Source organism: Phyllostomus hastatus, unplaced genomic scaffold, assembly GCF_019186645.2.
Source record: "Phyllostomus hastatus isolate PE091 unplaced genomic scaffold, TTU_PhHast_1.1 phas_contig_86, whole genome shotgun sequence".
Lineage (NCBI taxonomy): Eukaryota > Metazoa > Chordata > Mammalia > Chiroptera > Phyllostomidae > Phyllostomus > Phyllostomus hastatus.
The window spans coordinates 44,441,667-44,450,670 of NW_025333977.1; the positions used below are offsets into that span (position 1 = coordinate 44,441,667).

Here is a 9,004-nt window from a genome sequence, read left to right on the forward strand (position 1 = left end):
TAATTATTACGTACAAAGTTATGTTATCTGAATCAGAGCAACTCTGATGGAATCACCACTTAAGGTACAACTGCCCAATTTACCTAGCCATTCAGAACATGGCTAAATTCTATCAGCACCACATTTTAAACCATCACATTTTAGACCAGGTCATGTTTAGCAAAGGACAACTTTTTACTTTCAATGGTCTATGGTAGTAAAGAGAGACATCACAATAGCTAATAGATAATTGATGATTGACAATATCCTCGTATTTAAAATAATAATATATTAGATGAGAAAAAATTAAACAAGCATTTTAATATTAATCAAATTAATTCAGCATTTCTGTTCAAGTGAAATATGAAAGACTAAATAAACTCGTTACGTGTAATTTACATGAAGAAAAGTAATGTTCAATCTATCTTCAAATTTTCTATACAAAATTAACTTTTTGTCTCCTGATTCTAGTAACTATGACTTAGCTTTGCCAAATAATGATCATAATTACCTTTCATATTTCAATGGAGAATTTCGAGGGCTAATTGTCCCATGTACATGCACTCATTAAATGTAGTTAAAAACACATTTTTGATCTGTCAAATTTGATTTTGTAGAAAGAAAATATCTCAGGGATAACAGTTAAACATATTGATCATAATTCTAACTTGATAAATTAAATTAAACTAAAACTGCATGTTCAAAGAATATGAGAAAAGTATGTTTTTTAAAAGCACATAATATTCCAAATTTAATTATTTTATTGAAATAAAAGATGTAAATTATCATCTACTTTTCCTAAGTACAATTTATCAACTAAAATTTCTACTTGCATTTACCTTACCATTGTTGAGAGTTGGTCATTGTTATTAATTTTAGCATAATTCAGTCGTTTCAATTCTCAACCATAGAACTGAAAGACCAGAAGAGTGGAGACTTCACCTAAAATCAAGAGTAAAGTATTTACTCACACTAAATCTACCATTTAATTTACATGGACATTTCTGTAACAGTTTTAATTCAATAGAATGTCCATTAGGCTTGTTATCCCATTCACTGTATTATTCATGTGAGGCCGGCAGTTAGACATACAGGACCAGAGCAAGGACAATGGGCCAGGCACAGAAGCCCACCAGAGCAGAAAGCCCCAAGTGCCTACCAACCAGCAAAACAACAAGGAAAACAAAAACCTCACCTCTGGATCACTGGTCATGCACTTTAAGCCCCCTGACCTTTCATAACGCTGGCCACGAGGTTCAGACCTTCTTCGAACCTTTCAACCCCTGGCATATTGCTAGTCATCTGGTTTTAGATCCCCTTAGAGAAGGACCAAGGGACAGGAGAATAGCTTCATATGACTCCCATACCAGCCCTTGCATAACTACCCCTTGCATAACTACCCCTTTAAGCATTAAGCAACAGATACAATGTCTAGGCCTCAGTTGTGTTTCAGCTCCAGTCCCAAAATCAGACAAAGCAATGCCATGGTTGACATCAGGAACAGCTGTAATGACTAATGACTCCCTGCCCTGGCATGGACCAATCAATGGAGTCCATGACCCTGAAAGGACTCACCTGGAAAGGTTATGAATCTCTATTGAGATCCTTCCCTGAAGCCTCCCCTAAAATCCTTACCCTTCAAGGCCCTTTGGATAGAGAACTCAGCACATCTCTCTCTACTTCTCTCTCTCTTCCCCACTCTCCCTCTTTCTGGAGCACACCTATGCCCTACCCCCTTCTCCTGGGTGTGTAGTCCTTGCATCTCTTTTTCTCCTTTTCTCCAAAGACCCTCTTTTGCCTTTGTAAGTTTTTTGAGCCCATTTTTTCTAAGGATCACTTCTTCTACCTGTGACTTTCTAAATAAACTTTTTCCTATAACAATGTGTGCCTTGGCTCTGAATTCTTTCTTAGCCAGAACTCAAGTACCGATATTACTGAATCAAGCAAGGTCTGGTCTAATTCCACCAATCTAACACCTGTTGCCATTTCACTGCCAACACATGTACCAAGAAAAAATTAATAAGATTTTACTTAGCAAGTATGTCCAAATATGGAACTAACTATCCTCATTACACAGAATAGTATGACATATTCTGGGTAAAGATGTTCAGGACATGCAACTCAAAATATGCCTCTTAGGTATATTGATTATTTTGATTGGAAGGTATTTGATAAACCACAAATGGAGGGAAAATCTTTCTCTGAACTCTTCTTATCTGCCTAAAGATGATCCTTCAAAAGGAACTCAATTTCATGCATCCCCTCCCAACGAATGTCATGAACCAGGGAAGGTGACTTTTATCACAGTAGAGTGTGGGGGACCCCATCCCCCAGTGCTCCCAGAGTCACAGATGAAATGAGGCTACCAACACAAGATCTGCTTGGGGAGAAAAGGCTGGCTAATCTCACAGAGGAGAAGAGCCCCAAGATCCTTTCTCTTGAGGCTTTATTGAGAACGATATGTGCAGGGGTGTACAGCATGAATGTGAAGCTCATTAATCAGTGTTAGAAGGCTACAGTTAATGCAAAACAGATATTGTTTACAGGTAACAATAAAGGAACCTAGACATCAGCCTCAGGTTAGGGTCTGTTAGACACACTGACGCCAGTTGGTCATTAAGGCAGGGCTCAGGAGTCTTCTACCCTGCCTTGAAGTTAAACACCTGGTTATTTATTATCAGCACAGTAGCAGAGCAAGCTTCAGTGGATACAATGCATTCTTTAGGCCAGATTTCCTACAGGAACCCTTGGTGCTAGCATCAGGTCATGCCTGTCTCCCAGCATTCCCAGCATTCTGGTCAAGACTTACAGGCTCTTATTCAAGGCCTGGCTTGTGCAGGGCTACAATTTCTGATACCACACAAAGTGGTCTTCAATAGGAGAGAAGATGAGAAGTTCACAACATAGCCAGATAAACTTTATAACAAAAGTATCACATGTCCCATCCACTCTTCTACAGGGTCATTCATCTTTACCAAAAGCCATTCACTCTCCCCTCAGAGGCCAGTATGTCCCTTCTTCCTCCCTTTCCTCTATTAAGATGGTAAATAAACTTTCCAATTTTACAAGTTTTTTGAGTATTCACTTTTTTCCTGTGATACCGCTGTGCATTCTCCTTGCTACTGTGCATTCTCCTTGCTACTGTGCATTCTCCTTGCTATTAGCTCCTTGCTAATATATTAAAAATTATTAAATTTGTATAAATTTCCTTTTGTTAATCTGCTTTTTATTAATTAATTTCAGAGACCTAGCTATCAAACCTAGAAAAGAAGTCACAATAAACATTTTTTTAATAAAACAAACATATCCACAAATCAATTAATTAATGACAGGCATATGTGTTCTTATATATTTTTCTATTCATTGTGAATAGATAGTTGGCTCTCTCAATCAATTATTTATAATTTTTTGTACATGAACTTTTCCATTTTTGTAGCTTTAATCCTGAGAGATATAATAGGTGTTCAATAAATATTGGTAAGTAAGGGAAGTAGGAAAAATATAAGGGGAAAAGTAGAAAGGAAGAAATGAAGAAAAAAACCCAAAGTAATGAAGAGGAAAAGAGAAAGGAAGAAAATTTATCAGGTAAAATAATTAAATTACATGTTTTATATTGATATTCAGACCCCTGCATTATAATACTAACTACCACTTATATTTTGAAATAAAATAAAGTTCCAAATAGAAAAAGAAAATGTTTATAGTATATAAATATTTAAACAATTAAATTTAGAAGTTGTGAAACTTGCCCTGGCTGGTGTGGCTCAGTGGATTGAGCACCAGCCTGTGAACCAAAGGGTTGCTGGTTCTATTCCCAGTCAGGGCACATGACTGGGGTTGCAGGCCGGGTTCCCAGTATGGGGTGTATGAGAGGCAACCACACACTGACGTTTCTCTCCCTCTCTTTCTCTCTCCCTTTGCCTCTCTAAAAATATATTTAAAATCTTTAAAAAAAAAGAAGTTGGGAAACTTTAAAATAAGTATCTTGGCTATTAAATAAATATAGTTAAATTTAAAAATATCCATTACATGTATTTATTTTTTAAACAAAGAATAAAGATAAAGGAATGAAACTGGGTCCCAGTTTCCCAATACCTAATAAAAGTTATTTTCATTACCAAAATAAGCAAGTCAAAATATATTAATAGCATTTAAACAAGGAAAAGTGACAGCTAAGAGATGTTGAAAAGAATCTAGAATGCTGTAGCTTCATATTATTTCTCCAATAAATACACACAATGGAAATGGAGGAAAGAATGTAAATAGCAAACATCTTGAGTGTTACTTGTGATCACTAAGTTCAGAGAGAAGTGCGTGGAAGCAGCAACAGGCAACACCGAGGAGAAATGTAGGGGGTTGGAGAGTGGGGTTGTGGAGAAAGGGAGGGTGGCAATGCATAAGAAGAAACCCTATCTTTCAACTCAGTTCTCAAAGAAGTTGGGACCTACAACCAAAACTCAAAATGTTATTCATCTTTTTTATGTGGAAAACCCAAAAGGAAGATAGAATAGTCAGGACCTTAGAGTTATCAATTCCCACAAAAATGATATATTTAGCAAACCTGAAAACAAAACAAAAATATATATAGGTTCATAAGATCATTTAAGGAGCAGAAATCCTGGAGAAAAGTCACAAGGTAAGCCCCATTTCAAGTCTCCTCTCTATTATTGTGTTGCCCATGAAACCAATTAACACAATAATCCATGCATAATTTATCTAGGAAGAGAGAAATTGAGCTTTCTGCACATTGATCTGATGCTCCAGGACATTACATGAGAAGGGAAGATACAGTCTTTAAACCAAGTGGAGTAAGTCCTGGTGTTGGACATTTCACAGAAGCAGCAGCAGCAACCAGGCCTTCCTACAAAACTAGATCTGCTCCCTTGCGTTCACCATCAGGCTACAGAATGTGTAATAGAGGGAAACAGTTCTCACACTCTAGCTATGAAATAAGGTGTGGGAAGAAACAATTCATGTGTCAGATATTGAAACAGATTAGGAGCTGGGCTGTATCACAATATTTCTATAATATCCTTTGCAAGTAGTCCAATTCTCTTCCTACATGATCTGCTCTAAAAATGTTACTAATAATTGCAAGAAATATATGAGTCACAACTGCTTCTCTTTTAAAAAAAATTCTGACACTGAAAAACCTTATACTGTATTTATCTTTAGTTCATTATAATATCCCCACCAAATTGATGTTATCTTTTTGTACTTTTTGTAACCATCTTTAAACACAGACAAAATGTGAACATTGTTCAAACCATAAAAATGTCCAAACATCTCACTGTCCTGGACAATATGGGTGACTGTGCCATTTTTTATTACCAACGTGGCTCTAATTTTGATTCATTCTTCCTGCCTTATAGATAAGGCCTATTAGCATACCAAGCCTTGGGCTTCCTTGCCAATCTGCTGACCAGCAGTTAATGGGCATGGAGCTGGGAGCCTGGAGGGATGAAAAATCCAGTTATCAAAACTGATTCCAGAAGAGAGAACCAAATAGACCATTAACAATAGAATTAATTGTTAACGTTTTCCAAAAACTATCATTCTTCAAAATGCCAGGCCCAGATGGTGTGACAAGGAAGACTTTGAGCCTGCAATTATATTGTCATAATTCTTCACAACTAAATGTTAAAAAAATCCTTCATGAAGAAAACTCTTAAGCCACATAATGGATTCAGAAGCTCATGACAGAGTTTGTCCATTATAACATCTTCAAAATGAAGTACATCACTATAACAGTGATTAGGGGAAATAACATAATATACTAATTAAGTAGCAATTATAAAATAGGTGGTACTAATAGACTCATAGAAAAATCACATATTAATAGCTTCCTTATGAGTACTTTGTAGACATCAGCTGTTGCATTTCCTGCCTCACCAAAGAATGACCCTGACCACAAGAACAGAACAATTCATGCGTCAGCAATTCATGTCAGAACAGCAGAAACACTGCCTGCACATTCTGCTCCTGAACATCCTCAGTCAAACTGCAGATGGAGCAACTGCATGATGGCACACGCAGGAGACAATGAAACCACCTGAGAGCAGAGCTGAGAAACTGCACCTCACCAGAAATTCCTTAATTCCCCCCTCTTCACAGTTCCCCTATATGACCTAGCCCGGACACCTGAGATGCTAAGGTGGTTTTGGAAGCATGAGCCGGCGGGTTTGAATCCTGAATGAACCCCTTTTCTTCTCGACCAGAACCTGCCTCATGAGTTTGTCTTTTGTGGCAGTGGGCAGCCAGACCTGTGGGTCATTTTCTCAGTTTCATCACCTCAAATTGCAAATGTTGGTGAAGTAAAAAATTGTTTATGTGGCTGCTGTGCAGCTTTTAATAATATAGCAATCACATTTCCCCATTCAGAAGGTCTTTTTTCCATAACAAGTGTGTAGAATCAAAACCAGGGCTGCAGTGCTTCACCTGAGGAGGGATGCATTTTGAAACATATTGTGGAATTTCTTCCCATTAATACAGAAGGCAACTACGCTGGCACTTATGTGTTGCCAGACTGAAGGAGCCTATTTGCCTGAATGCATCAAAGCCCAGTAACACATGGCCTAGTATTTGCAATAAAGAAAGCAAGGATTTACTAACTGAGGAAACAGTGCATTCCCAGGGTCACAGGAGAACTAATGCTCTAAAACCTGGCTCCCCAGCGGCTTCCATAGGAAGGATTATGTAGCAGAAAAATTATTAATCATGGTGACTAAAGGAGTTAGGGTTGTGGTCTCTACTTACTGGTTGGTACTAGGGGTAGGGGATGATTGATCATTGCATCTGGTCCTGTGTCAACTATAGAGTCATTCTGCGTGTTTTCAAAATGATTTGTTCTGTGGGATAGTTCTGCTTCCCTGGGTTTGGGGATACAACACAACTGAGGCCAAGATATTATATTTCATTTTATTGAAAACTCTGTCTCTATAATCAACAGACGTAGGACCTTGTTCCTAAGACTACTGGATACTGACCAAAATTTCATTGTCCTGAGAGCTTAATGACTAAGCAAGGAGGAGCTTAATGACTAAGCAAGGAGGTACATCAGGGCACTAGGTGAGGTCAGTTTGAATCAAAGGGAATAAATCAAAATAAAAGGCAGATTAAAGAAAAATAAGGTTTTTGTTAAGTGACATTACTGAAACAAAGTGCGGTTCAGCTTGCCTGCCATAGCCAATAGGCAGATTCTATAGACAGAGTCTGGTGAGAAAAGAAATACATTTTTATTCAAATGCTGCATGATTTGGGAGAATGGAAGACTCATCTCAAAGCCCATGCCCTCTGGGAAACCCAGAGGAAAACCCAGCCATCCTCAGCAGACCAAAACCAAAGGTAGCATCCAGAGTTCCTTCTCCTATACAAAGTAACCATCCTTTGGGAACTGCAGGCAGCCATTGAGTGGCCATGCAGACAGCTTTTCTTTTTTTTTTCTTAGCCACTGTTCAGCTTCAGGCTTCCTCTGGAGCCTGCATGTGGGACTGGCACTGACATTGGTCATGTGACTTCCAGGGCCAGAAGATCCAGTGAATGTACCACCCAGTACATTTGTGAGATGGGCAAGAGAGGTCCTTTGTGATTGTATTAGTTTGGGGTATGGGAGGGGTCAGGTGCTTTCTCAAAATGCCCATATAACTTCCCAAACTTCAGCACACTCCTATAGGGTCTGTCCCCTGACCAATCCGTTCTTTGCTCCAAGCTAGACTGACAGGTTAGTTTCTCCAGTTCTGCACCTCCCCCTCCCACCATTCTGACTTCTATGGTGCATGTACTTCCTTCCCCTGACCCTGACCCCAACCAGGTACCAGAAAGAGAGTAGAAGGGTTCTCCCCCAATCCAATTGTCTCACTAGCCTTCCAAGTGCTAAGTGCAATACTTCCTCCTGTCTCCATCTTGTCCAGAGTCAGGGGACCTGCCACCAGGCTATTGGAATCAATGTCTGTATAAGGATTCACCTTGCCTTCTCCGTAAGCATATCAGTACCCAAAATTTTGCAACAGAGACATGACAGCAATACTTGCAGGGACAACAAAAGCAATTTCCACTCTATTGGAAAGAGTATAAACATTTCTTTGAGATCATAAGCATCAAGATAAATTTGCAAACAAACCCTTTCCAGGCTTTTATAAAGCACTGAAGTGGCATGGAATTGGAGACTATTGTCGAGACTTGATACCTTCTCTCCTCTGTAATGGATTCAGCAATGTTGTTGTTTTTTCAGTCCTCACCCAAGGCTATGCTTATTGATTCTGCAGAAAAAGAAAGGGAGAAAGAGAAAAGCATTTATTAGATCCCTCTCATACTCACCCTGACTACCTGACCAGGGAACAAACCCGCAACAGAAGTATGTCTAGGTATGTACCCTGACCAGGGATTGAACCTGCGACTTTTTGGTGTATAGGGCAAACTCCAGCAAAGTGAGCCACCTGGTCAGGGCAGTAATGTCTTTTGATATTTTACCTTCAAGCTCTCATGAGGCAGCATCTGTCTACTGCAATAATTCACAGTGCTCGTCTGGTTGATGATTTTATCTGTGGAGGTCTATTGAGTGCCGCATTGGGAATTTTTACAAATAATGCTGTAAAAATTCACATGCAGTCTTTGTTGGATTGGTGGGAAATTTCCATCTTTTCTCAAGGATTTCCAAGAACTCTGGTTAGAATAGGACAGAAAACTAACAAATCTGTTCAGAGGAACCTATCTGAGCCACCATTGGTCCCTCATCTCTTGGGGCATAATCAGTGTTAATTTACGAGTTCTTGTTAATGATTACATGAAAGAAATCATCAGTTATGTGACATTTATTAACTCACTGGACCTTCTAAAAAGAATGCAGTCTGGCCTCATTCTTAATTGACCAAGTACAAGTTGGTGTCATAAGTTTAGGGCACAATGCATTATGGGCAAAGCTGTTTTTAAGCTGATGTTAAGCATCAGTAAATTCAGAATAAAATGTTTCAACAGGAAAATTTAAGGGTTTGCGGTTTTTTGGTTTTATTTATCATTACCTGAGAAC

The 9,004-nt window shown here is 38.7% G+C and overlaps 1 pseudogene; it reads left to right on the forward strand.

The window, feature by feature from the left end:
* The first annotated feature begins 5,659 nt into the window (after positions 1-5,659).
* On the forward strand, positions 5,660-8,765 carry LOC123827354 (annotated as a pseudogene).
* The last annotated feature ends 239 nt before the right edge of the window (positions 8,766-9,004 follow it).